Below are 14857 nucleotides of genomic sequence, written 5' to 3'. Positions count from 1 at the left end.
CTAAAGATACAAAAAAATTAGCTGGGCATGGTGGCACGAGCCTGTAATCCCAGCTACTCAGGAGGCTGAGGCAGGAGAATTGCCTGAACCCAGGAGGCGGAGGTTGCGGTGAGCCGAGATCGCGCCATTGCACTCCAGCCTGGGTAACAAGAGCGAAACTCTGTCTCAAAAAAAAAAAAAAATAAATAAATAAAAACTATTTTAAGGTGGGTGGATCACCTGAGGTCAAGAGTTCAAGACCAGCCTGGCCATCATGGTGAAACCCCATCTTTTGCTCGCCGAGCTCCAGCCGAGGAAGGGGGTTAAGTAAGGAGGTCTCTATCCCGCGGCTCGTACAAAGCAGACTTCCCGCAAACAGACCGGTGGTAAAGCACCCAGGAAGCAACTGGCTACAAAAGCCGCTCGCAGGAGTGCGCCCTCTACTGGAGGGTGGAGAAACCTCATCGTTACAGGCCCGGCACTGTGGCCCTCCGTGAAATGAGACGTTATCACAAGTCCACTGAACTTCTGATTCACAAACCTCCCTTCCAGCGTCTGGTGCGAGACATTGCTCAGGACTTTGAAACAGATCTGTTCTTCCCCAGCGCAGCTATCGGTGCTTTGCAGGAGGCAAGTGAGGCCTATCTGCTGGCCTTTTTGAAGACGCCAACCCTTGTGCTATCCGTGCCAAACGTGTCACCATTATGCCAAAAGACATCCAGCTAGCACGCCGCATACGTGGAGAGCGTGCTTAAGAATCCACTATGGCCAGGCGCGGTGGCTCACGCCTGTAATCCCAGCACTTTGGGAGGCCGAGGCGGGTGGATCACGAGGTCGAGAGACGTAGATCATCCTGGTCAACAAGGTGAAACCCCGTTTCTACTAAAATACAAAAACTAGCTGGGCGTGGTGGCGCGTGCCTGTAATCCCAGCTACTCAGGAGGTTGAGGCAGAATTGCCTGAACCCAGGAGGCGGAGGTTGCAGTGAGCCGAGATCGTGCCATTGCATTCCAGCCTGGGTAACAAGAGCAAAACTCCGCCTCAAAAAAAAAAAAGAATCCACTATGATGGGAAACATTTCATTCTCGAAAAAAAAAAAAAAAATTATCTTCTTCCTGTTACTGGTAGTTCTGAATGTTAGATAATTTTTTTTCCATGGGATCAAAAGGTACCTAAGTATATGATTGCGAGTGGAAAAATGGGGGACAGAAATCAGGTATTGGCAGTTTTTCCATTTTCATTTGTGTGTGAATTTTTAATATAAATGCGGAGACGTAAAGCATTGATGCAAGTTAAAATGTTTCAGTGAACAAGTTCCAGTGGTTCAACTTTATAAATAAACCTGTTAAATTTTTCTGGACAATACCAGCATTTGGATTTTTTTAAAACAAGTAAATTTCTTATTGATGGGGAAAAAAAAAAAAAAAACTATTTTAATTTGCAACAAGTTTTAAATTTTAAAATAACAAGAACTTGTGTTCGTTCCAAATAGTGAAACAGATGCTGATTATTCAAAGATGAATAAGATTTGTCCCTAGCTAAGTGGCTATAGACACCTAAAGATACAATTACAGTGATATAATAATCTCTGAAATCACTTACAGAAAATAAGATATAAATGAAAAAAAATAAAAGAAAAAATAATTAAAAAAAAATTTTTTAAAAAGAAAAAAAAAATCTCTAGGCCAGGTGTGGTGGTTCACACCTGTAATCCCAGCACTCTGGGAGGCTGAGGCAGGAGGATGGCTTAAGTCCAGGAGTTTGAGACCAGCCTGGGTACCATGGCAAGAACTCATCTCTAAAACAAAATTTTTTAAGTTAAAAAAAATTAACTTAATTAAAAATATAATAATTTCTAGGTGTCAAAACACAAAAGAAGGGTACTTTGTCCAAACTTGGAGTTGGAGTAGAAAGATAGTACAAATGAAGAATTGAGAAGATAAGCAAGGAGGGAGAGGAAGCAGCATTCCATGTAAAAGGGACATTTGAATGAGAACCAGATGGTAGAAGATGCGAACTGAGGAGAAATACTAGATATGAGTGGTTATAACAGAGCTCCTTCAGGAGCCAGCTGGAAGCTTTTTTTTTTTTTTTGAGACAGGGTCTCTCTCTGTCCAGGCAGTGGTGTGATCTTAGCTCACTGCAGCCTCAAACTCCTGGGCTCAAGAGATTTTCCTGGCTCCGCCTCCCAAGTAGCTAAGACTATAGGCACATGCCACTACAGGTGCCTTTCTTTTTTCTTTGAAATGAAGTTTTGCTTTCGTTGCCCAAGCTGGAGTGCAGTGGCATGATCTTGGCTCACCGAAACCTCCACCTGCCAGGTTCAAGTGATTCTCCTGCCTCAGCCTCCCAAGTAGCTGGGATTCCAGGTATGTGCCACCACGCCCAACTAATTTTGTATTTTTTTAGTAGAGACAGGGTTTTTCCATGTTGGTCAAGCTGGTCTCAAACTCCCAACCTCAGGTGATCCATCTGCCTTGGCCTCCCAAAGTGCTGGGATTATGGGTGTGAGCCACTGTGTCTGCCCAACTTCTTTTATTTTTAGAAGAGACTAAAGCCTGAACTTTAGTTTGAGACCAGCCTGAACTTGCTATGTTGTTCAGGCTGGTCTCAGACTCTTGGGCTCTAACGATCCTCCCACCGTGGCCTCCCAAAGTGTTGGGATTATAGGCATGACAACCATACCCAGCTACTTTTTTTTTTTTTTTTTTTTTTTTATAGACCAAAAGAATATTTCTTTCCTTTTTTAGACGGAGTTTCACTCTTGTTTCCCAGGCCGGAGTGCAATGGTGTGACCTCGGCTCACCACAACCTCCATCTCCCAGATTCAAGCAATTCCTCTGCCTCAGCCTCCTGAGTAGTTGGGATTACAGGCATACACAACCATGCCTGGCTATAAGAAAGTATTTCTTTAGGGTATAGTAGTCAGAGAAAATAATGTAATTGTCTGACCTATTTCCTATTTCTCAGTCTAGGGATATAGAATATTTTTCAAGGATGTAGCTGGTAAAAGTTCCTATATCTTTCAAGAATTTTTTAAAGAAGTCTTGCCAAACTTCTGAAGAAAGACAGTGGGTTGGGCTGATCGCTTGAGGTCAGGAGTTCCAGACCAGCTTGGCCAACATGGTAAAACCCTTTCTCTACTAAAGATATGAAAATTAGCCGGGCATGGTGATATATGCCTGTAATCCCAGCTACTCGGAGGCTGAGGCAGGAGAATCACTTGAACCCAGGAGGCCAAAGCTGAAATGAGCTGGTATCGTGCCACTGCACTCTAGCCCGGGCGACAGAGCAAGACTCCTCAAAAAAAAAAAATAATAATAATAATAATAAAAATGAATAAATAAACTAAAAAGGCATAACCCACAAAAAGGCCAAAAAAGTAAATAAGGCCAGGTGTGGTGGCTCACACCTGTAATCCCAGCATTTTGGGAGGCCAAGGCAGGAAGATCTTGAGGTCCAGAGATCCAGACCATCCTGGCTAACACACAGTGAAACCCCATCAGTACTAAAAATACAAAAAATTAGCCAGGTGTGGTGGTGGGCGCCTGTCATCCCAGCTACTCAGGAGGCTGAGGCAGGAGAATCGCTTGAACCCAGGAGGCAGAGGCTGCAGTGAGCCAAGATCGTGCCACTGCACTCCAGCCTTGGTGACAAAGACTCCATCTCAAAAAATAAAAAGAAAAAGTCAGGGCCGGACAGGCAAGGTGGCTCATGACTGTAATCTCAGCACTTTGGGAGTCCAAGGTGGGTAGATCACAAGGTCAAGAGTTCAAGACCATACTGGCCAACATGGTGAAACCCCATCTCTACTAAAAAATACAAAAATTACAGTATCGAATGACACGAGTTAAAAAAAAAAAAAATTAGCTGGGCATAGTGATTCATGCCTGTAATCCCAGCTACTTGGGAGGCTGAGGTAGGAGAAATGCTTGAAGTGGGACCCAGGAGACGGAGGTTGCAGCAAGCCGAGATGGTGCCACTGCACTCCAGCCTAGGCTACAGAGCGAGGCTACATCTCAAAAAAAAAAAAAAAGAAGAAGAAAGAAAGAAGAAAAAGTCAAGGCCAGGCGCAGTGGCTCGTGCCTGAAATCCCAGCACGTTGGAAGGCTGAGGTGGGCAGATCACAAGGTCAGGAGTTTGAGACCAGCCTGACCAACATGGTGAAACCCAGTCTCTACTGAAAATACAACATTCAGCCAAGCATGGTGGCGCATGCCTGTAATCCCAGCTACTCAGGAGGGTGAGGCAGGAGAATTGCTCGAACTGGTCGAATGGAGGTTGCAGTGAGCCGAGATCATGCCATGGCACTCCAGCCTGGGTGACACAGGGAGACTCCCATCTCAAAAAAAAAAAAAAAAAAAAAGTCAGGGTAGACACCAGCAAGATAATTTTCTTGGAAAGGAGACAGAAGAACAATAAATGACTAGGAAAGCCTAACAGGGCTAAACAGCGGGTTTCTAGATCAGGGGATACCAGCAACAGTAAGGGACAGGGTTCAATATTGAAAATGAATAAATTAAGTCAATATATTGAGTAAGATTTCCAGGTCCTCCTTCCCCAGTCTTCACCCTCCAGGAGAGAGATTAGAGAATCCTTTGCAGAATCTGACCAGCCCAAGGAGAAAAAAATAACTAAAGTTACTAATATTACCGTCCCTAATTAAGTTGCCCAATCAGATCACACTATAGTAAACTATCTATCTGTAATCAGCTTTTTGATATTTCCTCTTTTTTTTTTTTTTTGAGACGGAGTTTCGCTCTTGTTACCCAGGCTGGAGTGCGATGGCGCGATCTTGGCTCACCGCAACCTCCGCCTCCTGGGTTCAGGCAATTCTCCTGCCTCAGCCTCCTGAGTAGCTGGGATTACAGGCACGCGCCACCATGCCCAGCTAATTTTTTGTGTTTTTAGTAGAGACGGGGTTTCACCATGTTGACCAGGATGGTCTCGATCTCTCGACCTCGTGATCCACCCGCCTCAGCCTCCCAAAGTGCTGGGATTACAGGCTTGAGCCACCGCGCCCGGCGATATTTCCTCTTAAATATAAACAGACAATTAAGGATTACCAGACATCTGAGAAAAACTTTAACAAGAAAGACTAAAAGCAAATAACTACCTGTAGATTTTTTAAAAAGGCAATTTGAAGAAAAGAGATTACAGGGAATAAGAAACCATTAAAAACTACAGGGGTCAGCCAGGTGTGGTAGCTCAAGCCTGTAATCCCAACCTCTGGGAGGCCGAGGCAGGCAGACCACAAGATCAGGAGTTCGAGACCAGCCTGGCCAAAATGGTGAAACTCTGTTTCTACTAAAAATAAAAAAATAATAAAATAAAAAATTAGGCCGGGCGCGGTGGCTCAAGCCTGTAATCCCAGCACTTTGGGAGGCTGAGGTGGGTGGATCACGAGGTCAAGAGATGGAGATCATCCTGGTCAACATGGTGAAACCCCATCTCTACTAAAAATACAAAACATTAGCTGGGCATGGTGGCGCGTGCCTGTAATCCCAGCTACTCAGGAGGCTGAGGCAGGAGAATTGCCTGAACCCAGGAGGCGGAGGTTGCGGTGAGCCAAGATCGCGCCATTGCACTCCAGCCTGGGTAACAGGAGCGAAATTCCGTCTCAAAAAAAAAAAAAAAAAAAAAATTAGTGGGCATGGTGGCAGACGCCTGTAATCCCAGCACTTTGGGAGAATCCCAGCACTTTGGGAGGCTGAGGCAGGAGAACTGCTTTAACCCAGGAGGTAGAGGTTGCAGTGAGCCAAGATCTCACCACTGCACTCCAGCCTGGGTGACAGAGTAAGACTCTGTCTCAAAAAAAAAAAAAAAAAAAAAAAAAAAAAAAAATTCAAAGTGTTGAACAATGGGAGAGAAAAAGATGATTAGATTAGAGAACCTGTTCAGAAGGTCCCTTACGTAAGTAATGGAAGCTCCCCAAAGCAAGAAAACAGAGGTCAAAAATTTTAATCTGGCAATCATGCCAGATTGCCATAACTATTGTCAGATTAAAAAGGCTCAACGACTGCCTACCATAACGAATAAAAACAGACACCAAGCCGGGCGCGGTGGCTCACGCCTGTAATCCCAGCACTTTGGGAGGCCGAAGCGGGTGGATCACGAGGTCAAGAGATCGAGACCATCCTGGTCAACATGGTGAAACCCCATCTCTACTAAAAATACAAAAAAATTAGCTGGGCATGGTGGCACGTGCCTGTAATCCCAGCTACTCAGGAGGCTGAGGCAGGAGAATTGCCTGAACCCAGGAGGCGGAGGTTGCGGTGAGCCGAGACAGCGCCATTGCACTCCAGCCTGGGGAACAAGAGGGAAACTCTGTCTCAAAAAAAAAAAAAAGAAAAAACAGACACCAAGGCACATCACTGAAATTTCAGAAACTGAACACAAGAAAAGATCCTACTAGTTTCCTGAGAGAAAAAAATTCACATACAAATGATCAAGAATTTGAAGCCCTTTCACACTTATCAGCAATAACAATGGAAGCTTGAAGGTTATTAAACAATGCCTTCAAAATTCTGAAGGAAAATTATTTTCAATCTAGAATTTTAAACGCAATAGGTTGCTGATCAATTGTCAGGACAGGACATGTTTCCAGACATCAAAATCTTAAAATAATTACCTCCTAGAATGATGCAATTAGAAAACATAATACATTTTACAAACACCAATGCAATAATTGATATTGGCAATTATCATAAATATATGTTAAAATCATTGGGTAAAGGGTTTTCAGAAAACAACATATTTTTCATTTTTGATTTTTAGATGGAGTCTCCCGCTGTTGCCCAGACTGGACTGCAGTGGTGTGATTTCGGCTCACTGCAATTTCCACCTCCCAGGCTCAAGCAATTCTCATGGCTCAGTCTCCCAGGTAGCTGGGATTACAGGCGTGTGCCCCCCACACCTGGCTAATTTTCATATTTTTAGCAGAGATGAGGTTTTGCCACATTGGCCAGGCTGGTCTGAACTCCTGTCCTCAAGCAATCTGTCTGCCTTGGTGTTACAGAGTGCTGGGATTACAGGCATGAGCCACCATGCTAGGTGAAAATAACATATTCTTGCACATATATCTTTTTTGGTTTTTTGAGACAGTCTCATTCTGTTATCCAGGCTGGAGTGCAATGGCCCAATCTCAGCTCCCGGCAACCTCTGCCTCCCAGGTTCAAACGATTCTTCTGCCTCAGCCACTCAAGTAGCTGGGATTACAGGCACCCACCACTTTGCCTAGCTAGTTTTTTTGTATTTTTAATAGAGAGGGAGTTTCACCATATTGGCCAGGCTGGTCTTGAACTCCTGACCTCAAGTGATCCGCCTGCCTCAGCCTCCCGAAGTGCTGGGATTACAGGCATGAACCACTGCATCTGGCCATATTCTTATATATTAATTACAAAACAGAAAAGATATTTTTACAATGGAGAAATCTGATAGATACCATCTTAACTAAGTATTCAAACTATCACCAACATTAGGACAAACTGACATTATATGCCTCTGGATGCGATGCAATAGAAGTATACAACAGGCTGGGCACAGTGGCTCACGGCTATAATCCCAGCACTTAGGGAGGCTGAGGCATTAGGACTGCTCAGGAGTTGAAGACCAGCTTGGGCAACAAAGTGAGACTCTGTCTCTAAAAAAAAATTAAAAAAAAAACAAAAAAATTAGCTGGGCATGGTGGTACACGCCTATGGTCCCAGCTACAAAGGAGGCTGAGATGGGAGCATTGCTTGATTCTAGGAAGTTGAGGCTGCAGTGAGCCATAATTGGACCACTGCACTCTAGCCTGAGCAACATGGTGAGACTCCATCTCTAAAAAAAAAAAAAAATAGAAAAAATTAGTTGGGTGTGGTGGCGCATGCCTATAGTCCCAGCTACTTGGGATCCTTAGGTGGAAAGATTGCCTAAGCCCAGGAGGTTGAGGCTGCAGTGAGCCGTGATTGTACCACTGCATTCCAGCATGGGCAAAAAGTGAGACCCCATCTCAAAAACAGAACAATAAACAAACAAATGTGCTTGGGACTGGGTATGGTGGCTCACACCTATAATCCCAGCACTCTGGGAGGCCGAGGTGGAAGGATCACCTGAGGTGGGGAGTTCAAGTCCAGCCTGACCAACATGGAGAAACCCCGTCTCTCCTAAAAATACAAAATTAGCCAGGCATGGTGGCACATGCCTGTAATCCCAACTACTCAGGAGGCTTCAGCAGGAGAAGCGCTTGAATTCAGGAGGCAGAGGTTGCAGTGAGCCAAGATCGCACCATTGCACTCCAGCCTGGGCAACAAGAGCAAAACTCCATCTCAAAAAAAAAAAAGTGTTTTGTATAATAAATGGGTAGAGGAGACGGAAAGAATATATATATTTGCTTGAAAATGCATAAAAGCCCTAGAAGTTAAGAAATTAATAACACTAATTTTAAATGACAATTATTATAAAGAAATAAGAAATAACACTGGTTGTTTCAGGTGTGGGGAATGGGTTGGCTATAAGACAAAGGAAGGAGAATGTCACTGTACACCCTTTTGTGCTTTTTTTTTTCTCCCCAGATGAAATCTCGCTCTGTTGCCCAGGCTGCAGTGCAATGGCACGATCTCAGGTCACTGCAACCTTCACCTCCCAGATTCAAGTGATTCTCCTGTCTCAGCTTCCTGAGTAGCTGGGACTACAGGTATGTGCCACCACGCCCGGATAATTTTTCTATTTTTAGTAAAGATGGGGTTTCACCATGTTGGCCAGGCTGCTCTAACTCCTAACCTCGTGATCCGCCCACCTGGGCCTCCCAAAGTGCTGGGATTACAGGCTTGAGCCACCACAGTCAGCCCTCTTTTGGGCTTTTAAAATGTTGAACAAGGCTGGGCATGGTGGCTCATGCCCATAGTTTCAACACTTTGGGAGCCTGGGGCAGGAAGATCGCTTGAGACCAGCCTGGGCAACATAACACAACCCCGTCTCTACCAAAGAAAAAAAAAAAAAAAGCCAGGTGCGGTGGCTCACGCCTGTAATCCCAGCACTTTGGGAGGCCGAGGCGGGTGGATCACGAGGTCAAGAGATTGAGACCATCCTGGTCAACATGGTGAAACCCCGTCTCTACTAAAAATACAAAAAATTAGCTGGGCATGGTGGCGCGTGCCTGTAATCCCAGCTACTCGGGAGGCTGAGGCAGGAGAATTGCCTGAACCCAGGAGGCGGAGGTTGCGGTGAGCCAAGATTGCGCCATCGCACTCCAGCCTGGGTAACAAGAGCGAAACTCTGTCTCAAAAAAAAAAAAAAAAAAAAAAAAAGTGTTTGTAGTCCCAGCTACTTGAGAGGCTGAGGTGGGGAGATCACCTGAGCCTGGGAAGTTGAGCACTGGCCATGACTGTGCCAGTGCACTCCAGCCTAGGTGACAGAGTAAGACCCTATCAGAAAGGAACGAGAAGGGGAAGGAAAGGAATTTCTTCCTTAAGGAAATATTGCTTAATTTTTTTTTGCCTCCAAGTCCTATGGATATGTTAAGGCATTATACTTTATATTACCTAACAGAGATCTATAGCTGGAGACATTTACAGGTTACAGCAAAAATTCCTAATTCCCTTGTAGTTACAACATCCTATACAGTTTTAGGGAGACAGTTTTAAGTTGAAAATAAGAATGAACTCCCGCCGGGCGCCGTGGCTCACGCCTGTAATCCCAGCACTGTGGGAGGCTGAGGTGGGTGGATCATGAGGTCAAGAGATCGAGACCATCCTGGTCAACATGGTGAAACCCCGTCTCTACTAAAAATACAAAAAAATTAGCTGGGCATGGTGGCACGTGCCTATAGTCCCAGCTACTCGGGAGGCTGAGGCAGGAGAATTGCCTGAACCCAGGAGGCGGAGGTTGCGGTGAGCCGAGATCGCGCCATTGCACTCCAGCCTGGGTAACAAGAGCGAAACTCCGTCTCAAAAAAAAAAAAAAAAGAAAGAAAGAACTCCCAAAAATCAGTTCCCCCATGATGCCTTAAGCCAGACGGTGAGCTGCCTGTAGTTGGAAACTTTCAAACATACATCAGATAAAATATTCTCTCATATTAAGTGGAAAACTGGGGAGAAAAAATTCCTTAGGTACTTTCCATACTAAATGTTGTTAAGTTACTGAATTTTGAGATGGAATCAAAGTAAAATTAAACAGCTTGCCTTACCAGGGCCAGGAATACCACTAAATGCTAACACATAAAACAGAACCCAGCAATTCATCTTGCTACTGCTCTACTGATATTACTCTTAATAAACTTAAAAACTAATCGCCGGGCGTGGTGGCTCACGCCTATAATCCCAGCACGTTGGGAGGCCGAGGCGGGTGGATCACAAGGTCAAGAGATCGAGACCATCCTGGTCAACATGGTGAAACCCCGTCTCTACTAAAAATACAAAAAAAATTAGCTGGGCATGGTGGTGCGTGCCTGTAATCCCCGCTACTCAGGAGGTTGAGGTAGGAGAATTGCTTGAACCCAGGAGGCGGAGGTTGCAGCGAGCCGAGATCGCGCCATTGCACTCCAGCCTGAGCAACAAGAGCGAAACTCCGTCTCAAAAAAAAAAAAACAAAAAACTAATCAAGTTGGCCAGGTGTGGTGGCTCATGTTTGTAATCCCAGCACTTTGGAAAGCTGAGGCATGCAGATCAACTGAGATCAGGAGTTCAAGACCAGCCTGGTCAACATGGTAAAACCCTATCTCTACTAAAAATACAAAAATTAGCCTGGCATGGTGGCAGATACCTGTAATCCCAGATACTCGGGAGGCTGAGGCAGGAAAATTGCTTGAACCCAGGAGTAGGAGGTGGCAGTGAGCTGAGATCGCACCATTGAACATCCAGCCTGGGCAACAACAGCAAGACTTCATCTCAAAAAAAAAAAAAAAAAAAAGCAAGCTCCTATCGACCTATTGTTCCTCAAACAGAGGTACACAGCACAGAACAGATTTGAAATCTGCTTATAAAAGCAGAAGATAGGCCGGGCATGGTGGCTCAGGACTATAATCCCAGCACTTTGGGAGGCCAAGACTGGCAGATAACTTTAAGTCAGGAATTCGAGACCAGCCTGGCCAACATGGTGAAACCCCTGTCTATTAAAAACATAAAAAATTAACCAGGCATGGTGGTGTGTGCCTGTAATCTCAGCTATTTGGAAGGCTGAGGCAGGAGAATCATTTGAACCTGGGAGGCAGAGGTTGCAGTGAGCTGAGGTCATGTCACTGCACTGCAGCGTAAGTGACAGAACAAGACTCTAAAATAAAACAAAAAGGCCGGGTGCGGTGGCTCACACCTGTAAATCCCAGCACTTTGGGAGGCCAAGGTGGGCAAATCGCAAGGTCAAAAGATTGAGACTATCCTGGCCAACATGGCAAAAACCTGTCTCTACTAAAAATACAAAAATTATCTGGGCCTGGTGGTGTGCACCTGTAGTTCCAGCTACTCGGGAAGCTGAGGCAAGGAGAATAGTTTGAATTGGGAGGTGGAGGTTGCAGTGAGCCAAGATAGTGCCATTGCACTCCAGTCTGGTGACAGAGTAAGACTTTGTCTCAAAAAAATAAGTTAATGTTTTAGGAACTTTATTAATTAGTATACTCTTTCTATCACAGGGAATAACCAAATATTCATAAATGAGGCCTTATATTTCTTCAGAAAGATTCCCCAAAACTCTGTTTTTCAAACTTCATGTTCATTCAGAATTTTCAAACTTTGCTGGGCATGGTGGTTCATGCCTGTAAACCAAAAACTTTGGGAGGCCAAGGCAGGAAGATTGCTTGAGCCTAGGAGTTCGAGACGAGCCTGAGCATTACAGTGAGACCTCATCTCTACAAAAAATTAAAAGATTAGCTAGGCATGGTGACACGTGCCTGTGATGCCAGCTACTCAGGAGGCTGAGGTGGAAGGATTGCTTGACCCCAGGAGGTCAAGGTTATAGTGAGCCATGTTTGCGCCACTACACTCCAACCTAGATGAGAGACAGACCCTGCCTCAAAAGAAAAAAATGTTTTTATACAACTTTATTCTATCTGAAATAACCAATCCGGATGTCATGGAATGGTAAACGTTATCGTGGTTCCTTATATAAAACAGGATGAGTATGCATGCTAAAAGGATGGAATGAGTGTACGTCTCAACACCATCAGAAGGCAAAGCCAACTGCGGCCAGTCTTTAGGTAGGGCACTGAATAGCCCTGTTGAAGCGACTTTTCACTTGCCTCCTTAAACAGCCCAATTGTAGCTTGAATAAGTAACAAATTAGTAGGAGAACTGCATCATTAGAGCACACTTAACTAAGATTAACCTGCTAAACTCATAAGAATTTACGCCTTCCCAATCAGATTTATACTCTGTATAAGTGCAACATCCTCATGACACTATTTGTCATAGTTTCCCACCTATTTAATATCACCTTCAAATAGTCCGTTAGATTCAAGTGAACACAGTACTCATTACAGCTTTTTGTTTGCTTGTTTTTATGAGACCAAGTCTCACTGTGTCACCCAGACGGTAGTGCAGTGATGGGATCTCAGCTCACCACAACCTCCGCCTCCCAGGTTCAAGCGATTCTCCTGCCTCAGCCTCCTGAGTAGCTGGGATTACAGATGCCTGCCACCACACCAGCTGATTTTTGTATTTTTAGTAGAGGCAGGGTTTCACCACGTTGGCCAGGCTGGTCTCAAACTCCTGACCTCATGATCCACCTGGCTCAGCCTCGCAAAGTGCTGGGATTACAGGTGCGAGCCACCACGTCTAGCCTTATTACAGTTTTATAAAATTAAAGAAACAGGCTGAGTGCAGTGGCTCATGCCTGTAATTCAAACACTTTGGGAGGTTGAGATGAGAGGATCACTTGAAGCCAGGGGTTCGAGAACAGCCTGGGCAATAAAGCGAGACCCCCCCCCACCCCACACCCCACCATACAAAAAATTTTAAAATTAGCTGGGTGCAGTGGTGTACACCTGCAGTCCCAGCTACTCTAGAAGGTAAGGTGGAAGGATTGCTTGAGCCTAGATCGAGGCTGCAATGATCACGTCACTGCACTCCATCCAGCCTGGGTGACACAGCCAGGGAATCTCTAAAAACAAAATAAAAATAATCAGGCGTGGTGGCTCACACTTGTAATCCCAGCACTTTAGGAGAGCAAGGAGAGCAGATCACAAGGTCAGGAGTTGAAGACCAGCCTGGCCAATATAGTGAAACCCTGTCTGTACTAAAAATACAAAAGTTACCCAGACTTGGTAGTGGGTGCCTATAGTCCCAGTAACTTAGGAGGCTGAGGCAGGAGAATACCTTGAACCTGGGAGGCGGAGGTTGCAGTGTGCAGAGATGTCGTCACTGAGATCACTCCAGTCTAGGTGACAGGGGGAGACTCTAACTCAAATTTAAGTTAAGTTAAAAAGTCAAAAATAGGCCGGGCATAGTGGCTCATGCCTGTAATCCAAGCACTTTGGAGGCCAAGGCAGGCGGATCACCTGAGGTCGGGAGTTCAAGACCAGCCTGACCAACATGGTGAAACCTCGTCTTTATTAAAAAAAAAAAAAAAAAAAAAAAGTCAAAAATAAAGGCCAGGTTCAGTGGCTCATACCTGTAATCCCAGCACTTTGAAAGGCCAAGGCAGGCAGATCACCTGAGGTCAGGAGTTCAAGAACAACCTGGCCAGTATGGTGAAATCCCATCTCTACTAAAAATACAAAAATTAGCTGGGCATGGTGGTGTGTGCCTGTAATCCCAGGTACTTGGGAGGCTGAGGCAGGAGAATTGCTTGAGCCCAGGTAGTGGAGGTTGCAATGAGCCAAGATCGTGCCACTGCACTCTAGCCTGGGTGACAGAGTGAGACCCCATCTCCAAAAAATAAATAAATAAAAATAAAAAATAAAGTGGTCAGGCGCAGTGGCTCACACGTGTAATCCCAACATTTTGGGAGGCTGAGGCAGGTGGATCACCTGAAGCCAGGAGTTCAAGACCAGCCTGGCCAACATGGCAAAAACGTCATCTCTGCTAAAAATACAAAAAAAATTTAGCTGAGCATGGTGGCTTGTGCCTATAGTCCCAGCTACTGGGTTGAGGGGGGAGGTGCTAAGGCAGGAGGATTGCTAGAACCTGGGAGGTGAAGGCTGCAGTGAGCCAAGATTGTGCCACTGCACTCCAGCCTGGGCAAAAGAGCAAGGCTCTGTCTCCAAAAAAATAGTAATAATAAAATAAAATGGAAACAAACTAAAAACCAGTTAAGCAATAATCTGTTAAAGGGGAAGATTAATGGTAATTACCTCAGTAGTTAATAGGTATTTTTTAGCCAATCAGTCTCTAGTGTTTATTCACTTTTTTGTAATCTTACTGTTTTACAGGTTTGGAAAGATGCTTGATGCATAGCTCCTATAATTATTAACCTTTAAGAACATGTTAGATAATGACATAATTTTTTTCTGAATTACAGAAGGATTCTCCTCTCCTCCCACAATTGAAAATACTAATTTCTAATGTATTATTCCACAGTTTCTATTTTACTTCTTTCCTCAACTAAAATTATTAGGATATTAGCCATCCAAAAAAAGGATAAAAAGATTTTAAAGAAAGAAAAACACTAGCCCTAGACCTGTTAAGCCAGTCCATGTGATAGGTATAAAAGTTTTCCCAATGACTGCAAAGAAAAGTGTTACATAGTGATCTACACCTGAACCTGTTCACAGTACTTTAGAGAGGTCATCATCAGATGAGAGTGTGTTCTCTGAGGCTGGCTTTCACAATACCAGGTCTTCAGCATTACCTCATTATTGAACTATAAATTTACTAAACACCACCATTTCCCAAGACTTCCTTTTTAAAAAGCAATTTAATCTTATTCTTGATGTATTTATATTGTGCACTGGTGAATCAAAACAAAA

The 14857-nt window shown here is 44.5% G+C and overlaps 1 protein-coding gene and 1 pseudogene across 17 annotated transcripts in view; one reads left to right on the top strand and one right to left on the bottom strand.

Moving 5' to 3' along the window:
- ACACA (acetyl-CoA carboxylase alpha) overlaps nucleotides 1–14857 on the bottom strand; it is a 328649-nt gene that overhangs the window by 254249 nt on the left and 59543 nt on the right. The gene's annotated exons all lie outside the window — the stretch shown is intronic.
- On the top strand, nucleotides 323–736 carry LOC141581921 (histone H3.3A-like; annotated as a pseudogene).

Source organism: Saimiri boliviensis, chromosome 17 (assembly GCF_048565385.1).
Source record: "Saimiri boliviensis isolate mSaiBol1 chromosome 17, mSaiBol1.pri, whole genome shotgun sequence".
Taxonomy (NCBI): domain Eukaryota; kingdom Metazoa; phylum Chordata; class Mammalia; order Primates; family Cebidae; genus Saimiri; species Saimiri boliviensis.
This window is presented reverse-complemented; position numbering and strand designations above follow the sequence as displayed.